This window comes from Pteropus medius, unplaced genomic scaffold, assembly GCF_902729225.1.
Source record: "Pteropus medius unplaced genomic scaffold, Ma_sr-lr_union100, whole genome shotgun sequence".
Taxonomy (NCBI): Eukaryota; Metazoa; Chordata; class Mammalia; order Chiroptera; family Pteropodidae; genus Pteropus; species Pteropus medius.
The window spans coordinates 96,043-117,683 of NW_024348676.1; the positions used below are offsets into that span (position 1 = coordinate 96,043).

Sequence of the window (21,641 nt, forward strand, 5' to 3'; positions counted from 1 at the left end):
AAATAGTTTTACTTTGAATTATTTCATTACTGGTGAGGCTGCATATGTTTTGGATTTGTCACTCATTTACTTTCTCTACTGCAACAGTTAATATGATACTTCGGTTCTGAATCTTTGGTGTGTGGTTACCATTACGAATATGTAAAGGATAGTTATATATATAGTTGTCCATTTTCTCCTGTGCATGCCGTATTTCCACTCCCCTTTGTGCATCTGGATCTTTGAATCCTCCTCCCCCTTTCAGTCATCGTTGTTTCAATTTGTCCCTATGTATGCTGAACATTCATTACTATCTTGCTATAGCAAATCTCTTTTTATTGTTTAAGCTTATAATGCCCTGTTCTTATTAAGGGTTGCACTCCTCTGCTTCTATCAGCCTGCCAGTCACCTTACTCCTAATTACGTTTTTTTGTTGTTGTTGTTGTCGTTTTGTTTTACGTGAGCTTACCCTTTTCAGTATTTCTTGTAGCGCAGGCCGCGTAGTGGAGAATTCCTTCAATTTTTGTATGTATGGAAAGGCTTTTATTTCTCCTTCATTTCAAAAGGAGAGCTTAGCTGGATACATTATTCTTGGCTGGTAGTTCCTTTCATTTAATAGTTTGAATATTTGATTCCACCCCTTTCTGGCTTGTAAGGTTTGTGCTGAGAAGTCCGCTGATACTCTAGTGGGTTTTCCCTTATAAGTTATCGTCCTTTCTCTGGCTGAACGGAGAATTCTGTCTTTGTTATTGATTTTTGATAATTTTAATACAGTGTGTCTGGTGTAGGCCTTTTTAGGTTGAGATAATTGGGTATTCTGTTGACTTCTTGAATTTCTAGTTCCAGCTCATTCCTTAGATTTGGGAAATTCTCATCCACTATTTGTCTGAAAATGCTTTCTAGTCCCTGCTCCTTTTCCTTACCTTCGATAATGCCCATTATTCTGATGTTTCCTCTCCTGATAGTATCAGCTAGTTCTTGAATTTCTCTTTCTTTATTTTTCATTCTTCGGTTTCTCTCTTCTTCCTTCTGATTTATTTCTAGATTTGTCTTCGATATCACTGATTCTTCCCTCCATTTGGTTGACTCTATTTTCCAATGTTGCTATTTCATTTTTCAAATCTTGCAGTGTGTTCTTTATCTATAGAAGTTCTATTTGGTTCTATTTGAGAGCTCCAATGTCCTAAAGAACTCATTCTGCTCATCTAGTTGTTTTTTCAATTCCTGAAATTGTTGATATCATTTGTTTCAGATATCACTGAGTTTTTTCAGAAGTACCATTCTGGATTCTCTGTCATTTAAGTTGCATATTTCTATGTCTGTCAGCTTATTTTCTGGAGATTTTTCTCTTTCTTTCCGAGATGCCTTGTCACCTTCTTGGTTGTTCATGGTGTTTAATGGACTATTTCTCCACCTGGGCATTAATGGAAGTGTATTCTGCTGTTTTTACAGAAAGACTTATTATATAAAGGTCTCTCTTTAGCCTGCTGCAAAGAAGGCGCTTTTCTTTTGGTTTCCAGTAGGTGGCGTCTAAGCCTCTTGGATCCCTGCTTTATATAAAGCCTTAATAATGCTTTTTTCCCCTTATAGATGTTTAATCACACTCGCTACCCTCAGTCTCAGTCACTGTCAGTGTTAGCGACAGTTTTCAGTAGAGTTTGCTCAGATCCCCCTAGGGCTCCACGGTGTTCGGTCTCGGAGGATATGGACGGAGGGGCCCTCTGGGTTGGGAGAAGGGGGCTGCAGCTCAATCTCGGTTTTGCAACCATGGCTGGTAATAATCAACTGTTTTTTTCTTCCATCCTGCTTCTCTGCTTTCTGACCCGCTGCCTGGGCACTGACTCTGCATGGAGCTCAAGCTTTCCCAGTCAGGGTTGTTCAGAGAACCCATCACACCTTTTCCCCTCCCCCTCCTCCTGCAGGAAGCTCCAGCTGTGAGAGGCAGCTTCTTTGTTTCTCCCAGTCCACTGTCCAACACCTAGGGTTCTGATTTATGGTAGCTTGTATGCGCAGGTTCCATGCTCAGACATGCTGGTGTGCAGTTTGGGCGTCTTTTGCTGAGTTTTAGATGTTCAGCTTATTGTTGTTTCCAGGGGAGAGATCTGGGGATGTCTCTCACTCTACTATGTTTCTGACATCACCTTCAGTCTAGACTTTTGAGAAAACTTTCTCTCAGGGTTGGAATAAGGTGCTGGTAGGTGAAACCTCAGGCAGGCAGGAGGGTCATGGAGAAAAAGTAATGAAAATAGGATTCACTTGACTTCTAACTTGGTCCCTTGGGAATAGAAAATCAGCAGGAAAATTTTCCATTCAGTCCAGACCAGAGTCCTACAGGGAAATCGGGGCTCAGAGGTAGGAGTAACGATGTAAACAGTGTCTAACAAGCAGATAAAAGGAAATAAAAATGCCCTCTCTGCTGTATATGCAACCTTGGGCTTTACAGAACGTATTTGTTATTTTGGATTCCTAAATCTGGTTGGATACCAATGAGTCACTCCTTCCTGCTGTCCTATCTGGGGACAGATATTCAGTCCCTAGCATCCGCCATCTGGAAAAGAATTCAGATTTCCACACACAGTCCTTCCTGGGAGAGACCTCATTCAAGTGAGTCAGAGAGACCAGCCGGTATTGCAGCAAAGGGTCAGAGAGGAAGGAACCTGAAACCTTCTACCTGAGGTCCCCCAAGAGCCTAACCAGCCTCACCCAGAGCCCAGGGATGGCTCTGTTTGTTTACTGGGTTGACTAATTAATTTATTTAATGTGTTGAATTGGAGTTTTTTTCACCAACTTTGCTGTTTGACGTTGAATTCCTTTATATATGTAGAGATGTATTTGGGGTAAAGTATGACAATTTTTAAAGTCCATGTGCTCAATTCTATCAGTCTGTCATATTATGTTTCTCCCATTACATTTAAAGGTAAAAAGTTCTAGATCATCTCCTATCTTGTGAAAGGCATTCCTTTGCATTTAGTTAATGTTCACTTCTATTCTTTTCTTAAGCATATTGAAATCCATTATATAGGAAGAAAGTTCTGCAGCTACTACTTCCTCGACTGCTTTTCAAAAGAGTGATTTTGTATATTGCACTTCCAGCTCTTAGCTTATTTATCCGTAATTATAGACCCATATCGATGTGATTACATTATTGTATTTTATATCTTTTTTTTTAGAAGTTAATCTAGATTTCTATTCAATTTCACTTACACAGTTATACTTGAATCCACTATAATCAACCTGGTTTTATTTTCCTGACATTCTTTTTCTTCTATGACTTTTCCATTCCTTACTATTTTTTTCTATATACATTCCCATATTTATGGAACCACATAAGTGAGCAAAATAAGTGAGGCCTCCCTTCGTTTGGCTCTCACATTATAATGGAGAAGTCCCAGTACAATGAAATGAGTATGGTATGATGTCATATCCTCAGGGATAAATGTGCGAAGCAAGGGGATCAATAGTTGTGGCATAAACAAGATTTTATAGAGTATGTCTGCAGAGGCAAGGGGCAGAACCAGGACTAGTGTGCCCATCACATATAAGATAAAAGAAGTCGAAACTCAAAGCCCAAGAATAGTAAACAACATAATTCCACCAAGAAAAGTGAGAGAAGGGCCAGCCCCATCCACCACTAGGCGTTATTTAAAAAAAAAAAAGTGATCAAATAAATGTGGACAAGGTACAGGAATAACAATTAGATCAAGGCTGAGGTGGACACTGTGATGAGGTCAGTGGAGCAGTAAAGGTCCAGTCAGTATGATGTCCTTTGAGTCTGAGGGAACTGCAGCACCCATGCCGGCTGCCTCTTCTCTCTGTACTTGGCTCTCTGTGGGCTCTTCATTCTTGTTGCTTTTCCCTCACTGGCAGGAACTGGCATTCTTTTAACTGTTTTTTTCTTTATTGCATTTGATTCCTAATTTGTTGATCATGTCCCAGAGTAAACATGTCTTTTCCATTGTTATCAAGCCTGTGTGCACATGCAAACACACAAACATATATGTATGTGTACACGCACAACTAAATAAAGAGGGTCATCGCCTATGATACCTATACTAACAGGAACGACCTAGTCCAAACTTTTGTATATATATTGACCAAATCTGTGGATGACATTAGATGGATGGATACTACTACTCCACTATTTGTGTGAGAATGAATTGGTTGTCTTTCCAAATTCAAACTATTTGGTAGATCTAAGATTCAAAACTCAGTTACTAATCTCCAAATTTTACATTCACTATTATTCAGAAAAGTCTTATACCATTTTGTCTTTTAAAATTCCCACTATTTTTTGTACATTGTGGCTTTCCTTTAGTAATTTGTGGGTTTGTTCTCTTTGCTTACATTTTTAATCGATATTCATTCAATAAGGTGTCTTGACATTGATAATAAATCACTCCTTTCTCTTTCGAACACATTGATTTTTACTATTAGTCATTCTGGTGATGTAACTAGGTTTGCAATGCCAGAACCAAGGACTCTTTCTCCTCATCACAAACTCTCAGGAACCCCACCACCGAAGACATTAGATATTTTTCCCCCTCATGTCCAATTCTTCCTACTATTTCTGTTTTTTGAACTGAATTCTTTAAACTTCATTAAATACAGGACAGAAAACTAGTCATATAATCTGGCAAATAATTAATTTAGTACTATCTGACCCTTATGAAAAATCAGAAAAACCATATAGGCTTCAACTGAAATCTAATTATCTACTTTCCAAAAAATTACAAACAGAAGTGAAATGAAAACAGCAAATAAATACAGGACAGAAAATCATCAGATTAAAACGGAGTACCAAGCTTACCTGTCCATTGGAGGCCTACCCACTTGAATTTGGATACTGTTTCTACATTCTTCACAGGAAAAGTAATCTGATGTTGATAACTTGCCTTGTATCATTTTATTCCTAGTTCTTATAACTGGAGGTGAAAATAACATGCCCCCAGTAGGTCATAGTATGCCCATCTGTGAGTGCACATGTGCATGTGCATGTGCATGTGTGTGTGTGGGGGGGTCGGGGCAGTTCTCAAAACGGGGGTGTCTGAGATCATATACTCCAGTATGTGACCCTTGAAAAAGAGAGGTAAGGATTGTTAACCAACAATAAGATGGGGATCCTTTTCTATTCACAAGATTCCATGGAAATAAAATTAATTAAGCGCAAGGAACAACTCACAGATGAAGGGCTCTCTGTGTCTTGAAGTATCAGGAGTAGCAGTTCCCCCATGTTCTCTGACAGCGTCTGTCATCACTCTGCCTCTTGTTCATTCTCCTGGACATACTGGCTTCATTTTGAGACTTGAATATCTGAAACAAGTTCATCCTTAGCACCTCTACACTGGCTCTTTCTCCGAAAGAAGACACATTTCCCCAAATAAATTTATGTCTCCTGCTTTTTCTTCCTTGAGGTCACTGCTCAAATGTCATCATCTGTTTAGATCTTCCTGAACTCTCAGTAAAAATAACACTCCATTTATTCACTTTTATACATGCTGTTTTTCATTACATAGTATTGCAATTGTAGCATTTCTACCACGTTACTAATGCCCATTTATGTAAATCTTAATCTTTTTATTTATAGCTGTGACAATCACCACATGCTACAGGCAATGATACATGACTTTCAGAATTTCTTCTTCTGGGACTTTCAGAGGAACCAGAACTGCAGCCCCTCATATTTGGCTTCTTCCTCTCCATGTACCTGATCAGTGTGCTTGGAAACCTGCTCATCATCCTGGCCGTCAGCTCAGCTCAGACTCCCACCTCCACACGCCCATGTACTTCTTCCTCTGCAACCTGTCCTTGGTGGACATCTGTTTCACCTCCAGCACCGTCCCAAAGATGCTGATGAACATTCAGACTCAGAGAAAAGTTATCACCTATAAAGACTGCATCACACAGATGTATTTTTCCACATTCTTTGGTTTGTTGGATGACTTAATTCTGACTGTGATGGCCTATGACCACTTTGTGGCCATCTGTCACCCCCTGCACTACACAGTCATCATGAACCCCTGGTGCTGTGGGATACTGGTTCTGGTGTCCTGGATCATGAGTGCCTACATTTCCTTGTTTCACAGCTTATTGGCGTTGAGGCTGTCCTTCTGCACAGACTTAGAAATTCCCCAGTATTTCTGTGAAATTAATCAGGTGATCAAACTTGCCTGTTCTGACACCTTTCTTAATGACACAGTGATATATGTTGCAACGGGGCTGCTGGGTGGTGGTCCTTTGGCTGGGATCCTTTACTCTTACTCTAAGATCTTTCCCTCCATACGCAGACTCCCATCAGCTCAGAGGAAGTATAAAGCATTTTCTACCTGAGCGTCTCACCTCTCAGTTGTCTCCTTATTTTATTTTACAGTCTTAGGAGTGTACATCTGCTCTGCTGCTACCCACAGCTCACACTCAAGTGCAGTAGCCTCAGTGCTGTACACCGTGGTAGCACCCATGCTGAACCCCTTCATCTACAGTCTGAGGAATAAAGACATAAAAGGAAGTCTGAAAAGATTCTTTGGAATGGCAGGAATAAAAATAACATAATAATCATTAATGCTGTTTTTGAAAATTAGAATGCACATCAAAAATGAAAAACAGCAGATTATTATAATTTTCCTCCGTTTTGTTTGCCTTAATTTTTATCAGTTAGCTAATGCTGTATAACAAAGCGTTCTGAATGCTGTGATTTATATCAGTTGGATTGTATCCAGGAAATTGTTCTGATCTCTGCTCAGATACTCATGATCTGCATCAGCTGGGAGTCTCTACACTACGTGTCTCGAGCTCATCCATGATGTCATATGAGGCTATAGGGCTTACAAAAATGAGTTTACCAAATGTAATTTGCCTCATATTAATGTCACTAATTTTATATCCATATATGACATTGTTTTCTACTTAGTGATATTTCTCCCTTCCTCAATTAAATTGTGACTCAGCTACCTGTGCTATGCATCCTGCTTTGAGCCATGTCATTCGATTTTTTTGCTCCACATTTTTTCTTTTTGAAAGTTTTGTTCTTTTTAAAAATATCGCTCTGACATTCATTAATAAAATTATATGTTTCAAGTGTGCAATTCAATAACACATAATATGTAATATTGCATTGCGTGTTCACCATCCAAAGTTAAATCTCCTTCTGTCACCAAATATTTGACCCTTTTCCTGCACATATTGAAAACTTTTAATTTACTGAATTGAAAGAACGTTATAAAATTAAGAATATTTATTGCATGGGTCCATTATACATAATTCAGGAAATCGTAGGATAGTTTTAATTCTGTTGTTATATAATCATGAAAATCGATTCTCCCTAAGCCTCAGTTTCTTATTTCTGATGGGAATGTGGGGTAATAATAATTCTGATGAATATACTACATAAGAAATGAATTCTGTGAAAATAATTTTTTAATTTAATATTATCTTTTTAAGTTTATTGAAATAACACTGGTTAATACAATTATATAATTTTCAGGTGTACATTATAATTTGATATCTATATATTCTATGGTGTGATTACCACCCATAGTCCAGTTTCCTTGAGCTACCATGTATTTGATCTCCTTTACCCCCTTCACCCTCCTTTAACCTCCATATAATTAACCTCCTTTACGCTGTCTACCTCTTTCCTCTTCCCCCACCCCTACCCTCTGGTAACCACTAATCCAGTGTCCATGTCCCTGAGTCTCTGTCTGTCCCATTCATTTGTTGCTTTTAGGTTTATATCCCACATATAAGTAATATCATTTGATTTTCAACTTTTTAGTTTGACTTATCTCGCTTAGCATGATTATTTTGAGGTCCATGCAGGTTGTTGCAAATGTCAGTATTTCATCTCATCTTATGGCTGAGTAATATTCCATTGTATATATATATACCACAGCTTCTTCAGCCAATCATTTATTGTAGGACACTTTGGTTGCTTCCATGTCCTGGCCACCGTGAATAATGCTGCTATGAACGTCGGTGTGCAAATATCTTTTCAGATATGGGTTTTCAAGTCTTTGGGGTAAATGCCCAGTAGAGGGATTGCTGGATCATTGGTAGATCAATTCTTCATTTTTTAAGGAACTTCCATACTGTTTTCCATAGTGGCTGTACCAATTTGCAGTCCCTCCAGCAGTGTATGAGGGTCCCATTTTCGCTGCATCCTCTCCAACATTTGTTATTACATGTTCTGTTGATTACAGCTATTCTAACAAGTGTTGATTTGCATTTCTCTGATAGCTATTGATGTTGAACATCTTTTCATATATTTGTTGTCCATTTGTATGTCCTCTAGGGAAAAGTTTCTGTTCAGATCTGCTGCCCATTCTTTGATTGGATCATTTGTTTTTTTTGTTGTTATTGAATCGTATGAGTTCTTTGTATATTTTGGATATTAGGCCCTTATTGGAGGTGTTGCTTGCAAATATATTTTCCCATTCAGTTGGTTGTCTCTTTACCTTGTTGAAGGTTTCTTTTGCTGAGCAGAAGCTCTTTAGTTTAATGTAGTCCCATTCATTTATTTTTACTTTTACATCCCTTCACTTTAAGGTCAAATTCATAAAATCCTCTTTAAGTCCAAGATCCTTAGTTTGGTTCCTATGTTTTCTTCTATACATTTTATTGTTTCAGGTCTTATATTCAGGTTCTTATTCTATTTTGAGTTAATTTTAGTGTGTGGCGATAGACAACAATCTAGCTTCATTCTTTTGCAGATGGTTTTCCAGTTTTCCCAGCACCATTTATTGAATAGACTTTCCTTTCTCCACTGTATGTTTTTGGCTGATGAGATTTTGATGGGGATTGCATTAAATCTGTATAATGCTTTAGGTAGTAAGGTCATTTTAACTACGTTGATTCTTCCAATCCAAGAACATGGAATATTTTCCCATTTCTTTGTATCTTCTTCAATTTCTTTTAATAGAGTCTTGTAGTTTTCATTATATAGATCCTTCACGTATTTTGTTAAAATTATGCCTAGGTATTTTATTCTTTTTGCTGCAATTGCAAAAGGAATTATTTTTCCACTTCTATTTCTGATGCTTCATTATTAGAATAAAGGAAAACTATGGACTTTTGAACATTGATTTTGTATCCAGAGACTTTACTGTATTTGCTTATTGTTTCTAATAGTGTTCTTATGGAGTCTTTAGGGTTTTTTATATAGAGAATCATGTCATCTGCAAATAATGACAGTTCGACTTCTTCGTTTCCTATTCGGATGCATTTTATATCTTTCTATTGCCTGATTGCGCTCACTAGGATCTCCAATGTTATATTGAATAACAGTGGCGATAGTGAGCAGCCTTACCTTGTTCCCAATCTTAGAGGAAAGGTTTTTAGTTTTATACCATTAACTATAATGTTGACTGAGGGTTTATCATATATGGCCTTTATTATGTTAAGGTACTAACCTTCTGTACCAATTTTGTGAATCGTTTTGATCATAAATGGATGCTGTATATTGTCTAAGGCTTTTTCTGCATCTATTGATAGGATCATATGATTCTTATTTGTTAATTTGTTTATGTGGTGCATCACACCAATCGATTTGCGTATGTGAACCAACTCTGTGCCCCTGGGATGAAGCCCGCTTGGTCGTGGCATATAACCTTTTTAATATGTTTCTGTATTTGGTTCGCTAGTATCTTATTTAGGATTTTTGCATCTGTGTGCATGAGAGATATTGGTGTGTAGTTTTCTTTTTCTGTGTTATCCTTACCAGGTTTTGGTATCAGAGTAATACTGGCCTCATAAAATGAGTTGGGAAGTATTGCCTCCTCTTTGATTTTTTGGAAGAGTTTGAGGAGAATAGGTATTAAATCTTCTTTGAATGTTTGGTAGAATGCACTGGTGAAGCCATCTGGTCTTGGACTTTTACTTCTTGATAGGTTTTTGATGATTGTTTCAATTTCCATACTGCTGATCTGTTTATTTAGATTTTCCAGTTTTTCTTGATTCAGTCTCAGAACCAGTACTCTAAGTACTGGTTCATTTCTTCTAGGTTACTAATTTTGGTGTTATATACTTTTTCATAGTATTCTTGCATGATCCTTTGTATTTCTGTGCTGTCGATCGTAATTTCCCCTCTTTCATTTAGTGAGTCTAGACAAGGATTTGTCAATTTTATCAACCTTCTCAAAGAACCAGCTCTTTGTTGCATTTATTTTTTCTATCTTTTTTTTTTCAGTTTTATTTCTTTCTGCTCTAAGTTTGATTATTTCTTTCCCTCTGCTGACTTTAGGCTTCATTTGATCTTCCTTTTCTAGTTTTTGAAGATGAAGTGTTAGGTTGTTTATTTGGGCTCATTATTGTTTTAATGGTTGGAGGTAGGCCTGTAATGACATGAACTTTCCTCTTCTGTCCGTTTTTGCCATGGCCCCAAATTTTTGATATGTTGTCCTATCATTATCATTCATTTCTATGTATCTCTGATCTCTCTTTTTTATTTCTTCTCTGACCCAGTTATTTTTCAGTAGCATGTTGTTTATTCTCTGTGTGTTTGTGATTCTTCCTGGTTTCTTTTTGCACTTGATCTCTAGTTTCAAAGCATTATAATGGTTGGTATGATTTCAGCCCTCTTATATTTGCTGAGGATATCTCTGTGACCCAGTATGTGGTCAATTCTTGAGAATGATCTACGTGCACTAGAGAAGAATTTATAAGCAGCTGTTTTGGGATGGAAGGCTCTGTAAATGTCAATTATGTCCAGTTGGACTAAAGTGTCATGTAAGGATGTTATTTCCTTATTGATTATCTGTTTGGATGATCTGTCCATATCTGACAGTGGGGTATTTAGGCCCTATTATGATAGTGCTTTAGTCTGTTTCTCCCTTTAGTTCTGTTAGTAATTGCTTTATATATTTCGGGGCTTCCTGATTGGAAGCATAGATATTAATAAGTGTTATGTCTTCTTGGTGCATGATTCCCTTTACCATTATGAAGTGTCCCTCCATATCTTTCTTCACTTTTTTTATTTTCAAGTCCATTTTGTCTGATATTAGTATCGCTACTCCTGCTTTTCTCTGAATGTCATTTGCTTGAAATATCATTTCCACCCTTTTTCTTTGAGTCTATATTTGTCTTTGGAGGTGAGATGTGTCTCCTGGAGGCAGCATATGGTTGGGGTTTGTGTTTTGATTTATTCTGCAACTCTGTGCCTTTTTATTGTTGAGCTTAGTCCATTTACACTGAAGATAATTATTGAAATATGAGGTCTTCTTATAGCCATTTTATTTTTTGCTTTGCGTAGCTAGGTGTTTCCATTGCTTCCTTGTCCTTGTGTTTCTGGGGTTTTTGTTTGTTTGTTTGTTTGTTTTTTATTGGCTTTTGTGGGTTTTACCTCCGGTTCTTCTTGTTTTATGTTATATACTTCAGTTTGGAATCCTTGGTGTGTGGTTATCATTACGAATATGTAAAAGATAGTTATATGTATACAGTCATCCATTTTCTTCTCTGGGTGCCTTATCTCCTTTTCTCTTTGAGAATTTAGATCTTTGAATCCTCCCCTTTTCAATCATTGTTATCTCAATTTGTTCCTATGTATGCTGAACGTTCATTATTATCTTGCTATAGCAATTCTCTTCTTATTATTTAAGCTTATAATGCCCTTTTCTTAGTAAGGGTTGCACTCCTCTGCTTCTATTTGCATGACAGTCACTTTACTCCTAATTATGTAATTTTTTTTGTTTTGTTATTTTTTTTTAGATGAGCTGACAACTTTCAGTATTTCCTGTAGTGCAGGCCTTGTAGTGGAGAATTCCCTGAATTTTTGTATGTCTGGAAAAGTCTTAATTTCTCCTTCATATTTAAAAGAGAGCTTAGCTGGATACATAATTCTAGGCTGGTAGTTTCTTTCACTTAATAGTTTAAATATTTGATTCTATTTCTTTCTCGTTTGTATGGTTTACTCTGAGAAGTTCAAAGATAATCTAATGGATTTTCCTTTATATGTTATCATCTTCTTTTCCCTGGCTGCCCTGAGAATTCTGTCTTTGTCATTGATTTTTGTAACTTTAATACAATGTGTCTTGGTGAAGGCCTTTTTGGGTTGAGATAATTGCGTATTCTGTTGACTTCTTGAATTCCAAGCTCCAGCTCATTTCTTACAATTGGGAAATTCTCATCTACTATTTGTCTGAAAATGCTTTCTAGTCCCTTCTACTCTTCCTCGCCTTCGGTAATGTCTATTGTTCTTATGTTTCCTCTCCTGACGGTATCAGTTAGTTCTTGCATTTCTCTTTCATTGTTTTTCATTCTTCGGTTTCTCTCTTCTTCCTTCTGATTTATTTCTAGATTTCTGTCTTCGCTATCACCGATCCTTTCCTCCTTTTGGTCGACTCTACTTCTCAAGCTTGCTTTTTCATTTTTCCACTCTTGCAGTGTGTTCTCCAGACATTCTATTTGGTTCCTTTTGAGGGTTGCAATTTCCTTGCTCTGCTCATCTAGTTTTTTCAATTCCTGAAATTGGTCATTTGAGTTGTTTTGGATCTCATTGAGTTTTTCAGAAGTACCATGCTGACTTCTCTGTCATTTAAGTTGCATATTTCTATGTCTGTAAGCTTATTTTCTGGAGATTTTTCTCTTTCTTTCTGAGATGCCTTGTCACCTTGTTTGTTCATGTATTTAATGGACTAGTTCTCCACCTGTGCATTAATAGAAGTATATTCTGTTGTTTTTCCAGAAAGAAGATTTATTTTATAAAGGTCTATCTTTAGCCTGCAGAGAAAGCGCTTTTCTTTTGGTTTCTACTAGGTGGCTTCTATGCCTTTTGGATCCCTGCGTTATTTAAAGCCTAAGTGTTTTGTTTTTTTTTTTTATTTTCTTGTAGATATTTAATCACACTTGCTACTCTCTGTTTCAGTCCTTGTCAGTGTTAGCAACAGTTTTGTTAGAGTTTGCTTGGATTCCCCTGGGGCTCCGTGGTGATCAGTCACTTAGGATAGGGAAGAGGGGCCCTTTGGGTTGGCAATTGGGGGCTGCGGCTCAGCTTCGTTTTTGCAACCGAGGCTGATAAAAATCAGCTGTTGTTTCTCTACCGTCCTGTCCTGATCTTCTGCTTTCTGCCCTGATGAGTAGGCCCTGCTGCCGGCTGCTAGAAGTTCTGGCACTTCTAGGCAGGCTGATCAGGGAAGTCACCACACCTTCTCCCATCCCCCTCCTCCTGCAAGGAACTCTGGCTGCTTTGAGAGGCAGCTTCTTTATTTCTCTGAGTCCACCGCCCAAAACCCTGGATTCTGACCTGTGGTAGCTCTCGTGCGCAGATCCCATGCTCAGATGTGCTGGTGTGTATTTTTGTTGTTGTTGTTGCTGTTGAGTTTTAGATGTTCAGCTTATTGTTATTTCAAGGGGAGAGATCTGAGGATGTCTCTCAGTCCTCCATGTTTCTGAAAGGATCCTCTTTTCTTTTTAAAATATTTTTTATTTTTCAATTTCAGTTGACACACAATATTATATTATTTTTAGGTGTACATCATAGTGATTAGGCATTTATATAACTTAGGAAGTGATCGCCCCAATAAATCTAGTACCCATCTGACATCATACATAGTTATTACAAAATTATTGTCTATATTCCATAGGCTGTACTTTACATCGCAGTGATTGTTTTTATAACTGGAAATTTGAACATCTTAATCCTTTCCCCTTTTTCACTGCCCCCCTGTCCAACTTTCCTTCCATCTGGCAACTATCAAAATGCTCTCTGTATCTATAATTATTTTTCCGTTTTGTTTTTATATTTATTTTGTTCTTTAGATTCCACATAAGTGAAATCATATGGCATTTGTCTTTCTCTGTCTGACTTATCCAGTCAGCACGAAACCCTCTAGGTCCATTCATGTTTTTGCTGATGTGAAGATTTCATTCTTTTTATGGATAAGTAATATTCCACTATATGTATCACCTCTTCTTTATCCATTCATCTATTGATGGACACCCAGGTTACCTCTATATCTTGGCTATTGGAAATAATGCTGCAATAAACATATGGATTCACATATGCCCTTGAAGTAGTGTTTTGAAATTATTTGGATAAATATCCAGAAGTGGGGATTACAGGGTCCTTCTTTGTCTCTTGTTGTTTAAAAGTCTATTTTGTCTAATGTAAGTGTTGTTATCCCAGCTTTTTTTTTTTGGCATTTTCATTTTCACTTAATATCTTTTTCCATTCCTTTATTTTCAGTCAGTGTGTATCTTTTGATCTGAGTGGATCTCGTGTAGGCAGCATACATATGGATCTTGTTTTCTTTTCCATTCAGCCACATTACAACTTAAAAATTTTTTTTTTCAATTAGATTTTACATTCAATATTATTTATATTAGTTTCAGGTGTACAGCATAGCGGTTAGACATTTATATAATTAACAAAGTGATCCAGGGAGATTGTCCGATGTGTCCTACGGGTTCTGCAGAAGTGTCCCTTGTGTGCCCTCCAGTTGTAGCTGTGTTTACTCTATGTCTTTTGATTGGAGCATTTAATCTTTTTACATTTAAAAAAATTGTTGATAGATATGTAGTTATTACCATTTTATTATTTATATTTTTGAACTGTTTTTTTCTACTTTCTTTTAAAGAAGATTCTTTAACATTTTTTGTAATACTGGTTTAGTGATAATGAACTCCTTTAGCTTTTTCTTGTCTGGGAAGCTCATTATCTGTCCTTCGATTCTAAATGGTAGCTTTGCTGGGTAGAGTAATCTTGGTTTTAGGTCTTTGCTTTTCATCACTTTGATATTTCCTGCCAATCCCCTCTAGTCTGCAAAATTCCTGTTGAGAAATCAGCTGATAGTGTTATGGGAGCTCCCTTGTAGGTAACTAACCACCTTTCTCTTGCTGCTTTTAAGATTCTCTCTTTGTCTTTAAGCTTTGATTTTTTTTTCATGATGTGCCTTCGTGTGGGCTTCTTTGGATTCATCTTGTTTAGGACTCTGAGCTTCCTGGAATTGTACACCTATTTCCTTCATCGGGTTAGGGAAGTTTTCAATCCCTTTCTCTCTTTCTTCTCCTTCTGGTACCCCTATATGCAAATGTTGGTATGCTTGATGTTGTCCCAGAGGTTCCTGAAACTATCTTCATTTCATTATTCTTTATTTTTTTTGTTCTGATTGTGTGTTTTCCACTACCTTCTCTTCCAAATATACAATTTGATCTTCTGCTTCATCTGTCTACTGTTGACTCCCTCTAATGTATTCTTCATAATGGTTATTGTATTCTTCATTTCTGACTGGTTCTTTTTTATATTTCCTATCTCTTTGTTGAAGTTGTCACTGAGTTAATCTACTCTTCTGTTAAATTTACTGAACATTCTTATAACCAGTGTTTTGAACTCTGCCTGTGGTTGATTGTTTGTCTCCATTTTGTTCAGAAAGCTTCATGCCTACAGCTTTCTTCTGCTTTCTCAAGATGACATTGGCTATTTGTGGTGTTTCATGGCTCCATATTAATTTTAGAATTGTTTGTTCCATTTCTATGAAAAATGATATTGGAATTTTGATAAAAATTGCATTAAATCTGTAGATTACTTTGGAAAGTGTTAAAAAACAAACATCAGCCTAGTAAAATTTCGAGATCTAATTGGCTTCATTAAGGGATTTGTAAATGGGGCAGCATCCCATGTAGCAATTAGAAAGGAACTCCCAGTGGTTGTACAAATTGGAAGGTTATCATAGAAAGAAGGGTGGGGCAAGGGAGCCATTAAGAAAAATAAAATTATTTTTAGACCAGGACATCTTTTATTTTTTATTTTTTTTATTTTGGGGCGTGGGGTGTGGTGGAAGGAGACAGCAAGAGTTTTATCCTACAGATTGTCTCTTCTTTGGAAGATGGCGAGGACCCACATTACCTTATTGGTGCTGTTAGAAAACTCAAGGCATTTGTTTGCCTGCATACATCAAAGCCAAAAGAGACAGATAGGAGTTTGCAGCAAAGAAAGTGGAGGTTTATTTAAGGAAATGGCACCTAACCTGATGACACAGGTGAGCTAGTGATCAAAGACCTGACTCCTTAATGGTCTCTTGGGGATAGGAGAAACCTCTTTAGTCATGGTAGGTAAGGGGGTTGGGCCTGTGGGCTCTACTCATTAGTCAGGCCTATGGTAGGGGGCAGTTGATCATTGCATCAGGTCCTGATGTCAGTCACAGCATCTTTCTGTCTGGTTTCAAGGGAGTGCTGGTAGAGTTGTTCTGCCTTCATGGGGGTTGAGCTACAAGATGTTATCTTTAGTTTGATAGAAACTGTTTTTGTGGTCAACAGACTGAGGCTTTGTTCCTAAGGCAGTTCGATGCTGACCTAAGGGCTTAATGATTAGGGAAGTGGTCGTGCGGTGTGCAGAAATATAAGTGGAAAAAACAAGTGACCCAAGGGCGGTTTGAATCAAGGAGAAAGAGAAGAGAGTGCTGAATCCTAGCACTAGACCACCAGGGAAGGAGATTGCAAGGATTTTATCCTGCAGATTCTCTCTTCTTTGTGAGGGTAGTGGGGAGAATATTATTTTATTCATATGTGGGATATAAAACTTAAAGCAACTAATGAACAAGACAAATAAACAAAAACTCATAAGCACAAACAATTTAGCTGTTACCAGAGTGAAAGTGGAGAGGGAGTAGGCAGATAAGGGTACAGAGTCAAATATATGGTGATGAAAGGAGATTTGACTTTGGGTGGTGAATACACAGTGCAACATATAGATAATGTATTAATGAATTGTACACTTGAAACCTATATAATTGTTTTAACCAATGTCATCTCATTATATTTAATAAATAACATAAAATAAAATGAATTATACCAATCAAGAAATAAATTCATTGAATGCATGATTGAAGAAAAACTAAATGTCACTTTTAAAGCTCAGAGGTGTCATTTCTTAATAAACATCACATAAAACCTTAAAAAAAGAAGAAGAAGAAAGAGAAGACAAAGAAGTCATTTTAAAGAAGTGGAGATTTGTCGGGTTACAGTGCCTTAATGGAAAATTCCAAACAGGTTGAATAAGAGAGTTTGAAACTGCCATTAGATATGGTATTAAATCTAGGTTTGGCATTATGTGCTTTTTGCACCAATGACGCCATTTGGGGCCTCTGATTTCCTCTTTAACAGTAGTATGGACATTTTAATAGTATTAATTCTTCTCATCAGTGACCACAGAATATCTTTCCATTTATTTGTGTCTGCTTTAAAATGTATAAATTGATGAATTAGAGGAGTCATATGAAATTTAAGAATACATGCTGATATGAGTTGACACACACACATAATTCAAAAAGGTACACAACAGTTTAATTGCTTTGTTATAAAATTGTTAGAAAAATGTGATCACACTGATCCTTTGTTTCCTTATTTCTGATGATGATGTGGGATGATAAACCTAATTCAGGTGATTGTGATTAGATATAAATAAATATTTGGAAATATTTGGTGAATCTAAAGACTCTTTCACACAGGAGTGTATATATGTAAACATTTATGTGTGTTTTTACCTGACTTTCAAATAAATATGCACACATGCACAACACAGATTCATTAATAATGTCACTTTAAATGTTGAAAAGAAACTTGAAAGAAAAGTGTAGAGAACAGAAATTAAAAGAATAGATGATTAAGTAGCATGAAAGTAAAAATGTAAAAATTTAGAGATCAAGATTTAAAGTAGACTGGTGACCTTTAATTTTAGAGCTTCAGCTCTCTGGCCACCACAGCTCACACTCAAAAGCCATTGCCTCTTGCTGAACACCATGGTCAAACCCATGCTGAGCTTCTGCATCTATAGTCTGAGGAACAATGAAATGAATGGGCCCTGAAGATGCTTTAGGATGGCAGTTATAAAAGGGCCAATTGTCCCGAGGCTGAAAAAGTGGCCATGATTGCAGAGTTGAAAACATTAGAGCCAGAAATAGTGGATGAGAATTTCCCAAATGTAAGGAATGAGCTGGAGCTTGAAATTCAGGAAGACAACAGAACACCCAATTATCTCAACCCAAAAAGGCTTTCACGAAGACACATCAAAAATCAATGACAAAGATAGAATTCTAAAGGCAGCCAGGGAGAAGTAAAAGGTAACATATAAAGGAAAACCCATTAAATTATCATCGGACTTCTCAGCACAGACCGTATAAGCCAGAAAGGAATGGAAACAAATATTTAAAATATTAAGTGGAAGGAACTACCAGCCTAGAATAATGTATCCAGTTAAACTCTACTTTAGATATGAAGGAGAAATCAAGACCGTCCCAGACTACAAAAACTGAGAGAATTCTCCACTATGAGGCTTGCACTACAGGAAATACTGAAAGGGGTCAGCTCATCTAAAAAAAATAACAAAACAACAAAAATACATAATTAGGAGTAAAGTGACTATCAGGCAAGTAGAAGCAAAGGAATGCAACCCTTATTAAGAGCAGGGCATTATAACTTCAATAATAAGAAATGGATTGTTATTACAAGATAGTAATGAATGTTCAGCATACATAGGGACAAATTGAGACAAAAATGATTGAAAATGGGAGGATTCAGAGATCCAAATTTGCAAAGAGGAATCCTTTACATATTTATAATGATAACCACACACTTAAGATTCTGAAATGAAGTATATAACATAAGTATATAACATAAAACAAGTATATGTATACTTGTTTATAACAATATATAACATAGAACCAGAGGCAAAAGCCAATCAAACAAACAAACAAACAACCCCCCACCCCCGAAACACAAGGACGAGGAAGCAAAAGATAAAATGGCTATAAGAAGACCTCATATTTCAATAATCACCATCAATGTAAATGGACTGAACTCACCAATAAAAAGGCACAGAGTTTTGGAATAAATCAAAATACAAACCCCAACCATATGCTGCCTCCAGGAGACACATCTCAGCTCCAAAGACAAATATAGACTCAAAGAGAAAGGGTGGGAAATGATATTTTAAGCAAATGGAATTCAGAGAAAAGCTGGAGGAGCGGTACTAATATCAGACGAAATAGACCTCAAAATAAAAAAGGTACAGAAAGATACTGAGCATCACTTCATAATGATAACGGGAATCATGCACCAAGAAGACATAACACTTATTAATATCTATTCTCCCAATCAGGAAGCCCTGAAATATTTAAAGCAATTACTAACAGAACTAAAGAGAGAAACAGACCAAAACACCATCATAGTGCGGGACCTAAATACCCCACTGTCTGATATAGACGGATCATCCAAATAGAAAATCAATAAGGAAATGACATCCTTAAATGACACTTTAGTCTAACTGGACATAATTGACATTTACAGAGCCTTCTATCCCCAAATAGCGGCTTATACATTCTTCTCTAGTGGACATGGAACATTCTCAAGTGTCGACCACATACTGGGATACAAAAATAGCCTCAAGAAATATAAGAAGGTTGAAATTATACTAACCATATTCTCTGATCATAATGCTTTGAAACTAGACATCAAGTGCAAAAAGAAATCAGGAAGAACCACAAATACATGGAGAATAAACAACATGCTACTGAAAAATAACTGGATCAGAGAAGAAATAAAAACGGAGATCAAGAGATACATAGAAATGAATGATTATGATAGGACAATGTATCAAAACTTTTGGGACATGGCAAAAGCGTTCATAAGAGGAAAGTTCATATCATTACAGGCCTATCTCCAAAAACAAGAATGAGCCCAAATAAATAGCCTAATGCTTCATCTTAAAAAACTAGAAAAGGAAGAACAAATGAAGCCTAAAGTCAGCAGAGGGAAAGAAATGATCAAAATTAGAGCAGAAAGAAATGAAAGTAAAAACAAAAGAACGATAGAAAAAAAAATGCAACAGAGAGTTGGTTCTTTGAGAAAGTTAATAAAATTGACAAACCCCTGCTAGACTCACTATAGAAAAAAGAGAAAAGACACAAATAAACAAAATCAGGAATGAAAGAGGGGAAATTATGACTGACATTGCAGAAATACAAACAATCATACAAGAATACTATGAAAAAGTATATAACACCAAAATTGATAACCTAGAAGAAATGAACCAGTACTTAGAAAAGTACAACCTTCCTAGACTGAATCAAGAAGAACTGGAAAATCTAAATAGACCGATCAGCAGTATGGAAATTGAAACAGTCATCAAAAACCTACCAAAAAGTAAAAGTCCGGGACCAGATGGCTTCTCCAGTGCATTCTACCAAGCATTCAAAGAAGATTTAATACCTATTCTCCTCAAACTCTTCCAAAAAATCGAAGAGGAGGCAATACTTCTCAACTCATTTTATGAGGCCAGTATTACTCTGATACCAAAACCTGGTAAGGATAACACAGAAAAAGAAAACTACACACCAATATCCCTCATACACACAGATGCAAAAATCCTAAATAAGATACTAGCGAACCAAATACAGTAATATATTGAAAAGATTATACGCCACGACCAAGCAGGATTCATCCCAGGGCACAGAGTTGGTTCACATACGCAAATCGATTGGTGTGATGCACCACATAAACAAATTAACAAATAAGAATCATATGATCCTATCAATAGATGCAGAAAAAGCCTTAGACAATATACAGCATCCATTTATGATCAAAACGATTCACAAAATTGGTACAGAAGGTTAGTACCTTAACATAATAAAGGCCATATATGATAAACCCTCAGTCAACATTATAGTTAATGGTAAAAAACTAAAAACCTTTCCTCTAAGATTGGGAACAAGGCAAGGCTGTTCACTATCGCCACTGTTATTCAATATAACATTGGAGATCCTAGTGAGCGCAATCAGGCAATAGAAAGATATAAAATGCATCCGAATAGGAAACGAAGAAGTCGAACTGTCATTATTTGCAGATGACATGATTCTCTATATAAAAAACCCTAAAGACTCCATAAGAACACTATTAGAAACAATAAGCAAATACAGTAAAGTCTCTGGATACAAAATCAATGTTCAAAAGTCCATAGCTTTCCTTTATTCTAATAATGAAGCATCAGAAATAGAAGTGGAAAAATAATTCCTTTTGCAATTGTAGCAAAAAGAATAAAATACCTAGGAATAATTTTAACAAAATATGTGAAGGATCTATATAATGAAAACTACAAGACTCTATTAAAAGAAATCAAAGAAGATACAAAGAAATGGGAAAATATTCCGTGTTCTTGGATTGGAAGAATCAACATAGTTAAAATGACCTTACTACCTAAAGCATTATACAGATTTAATGCAATCCCCATCAAAATCTCATCAGCCAAAAACATAAGTGGAGAAAGGAAAGTCTATTCAATAAATGGTGCTGGGAAAACTGGAAAACCACCTGCAAAAGAATGAAGCTAGATTGTTGTCTTTCGCCACACACCAAAATTAACTCAAAATAGATTAAGAACCTGACTATAAGACCTGAAACAATAAAATGTATAGAAGAAAACATAGGAACCAAACTCAAGGACCTTGGACTTAAAGAAGATTTTATAAATTTGACCTCGAAAGGAAGGGAAGTAAAAGCAAAAATAAATGAATGGGACTTCATCAAACTAAAAAGCTTCTGCTCAGCAAAAAAAAACCAACAACAAGATAAAGAGACAACCAACCGAATGGGAAAATATATTTGCAAGCAACACCTCCAATAAGGGCCTCATATCCAAAATATACAAAGAACTTATACGAGTCAATAACAACAACAACAAATGATCT

The 21,641-nt window shown here is 36.5% G+C and overlaps 1 pseudogene; it reads left to right on the forward strand.

The window, feature by feature from the left end:
- The first annotated feature begins 1,746 nt into the window (after nucleotides 1-1,746).
- On the forward strand, nucleotides 1,747-7,926 carry LOC120616833 (olfactory receptor 7A10-like; annotated as a pseudogene).
- Nucleotides 7,927-21,641: the final 13,715 nt, after the last annotated feature.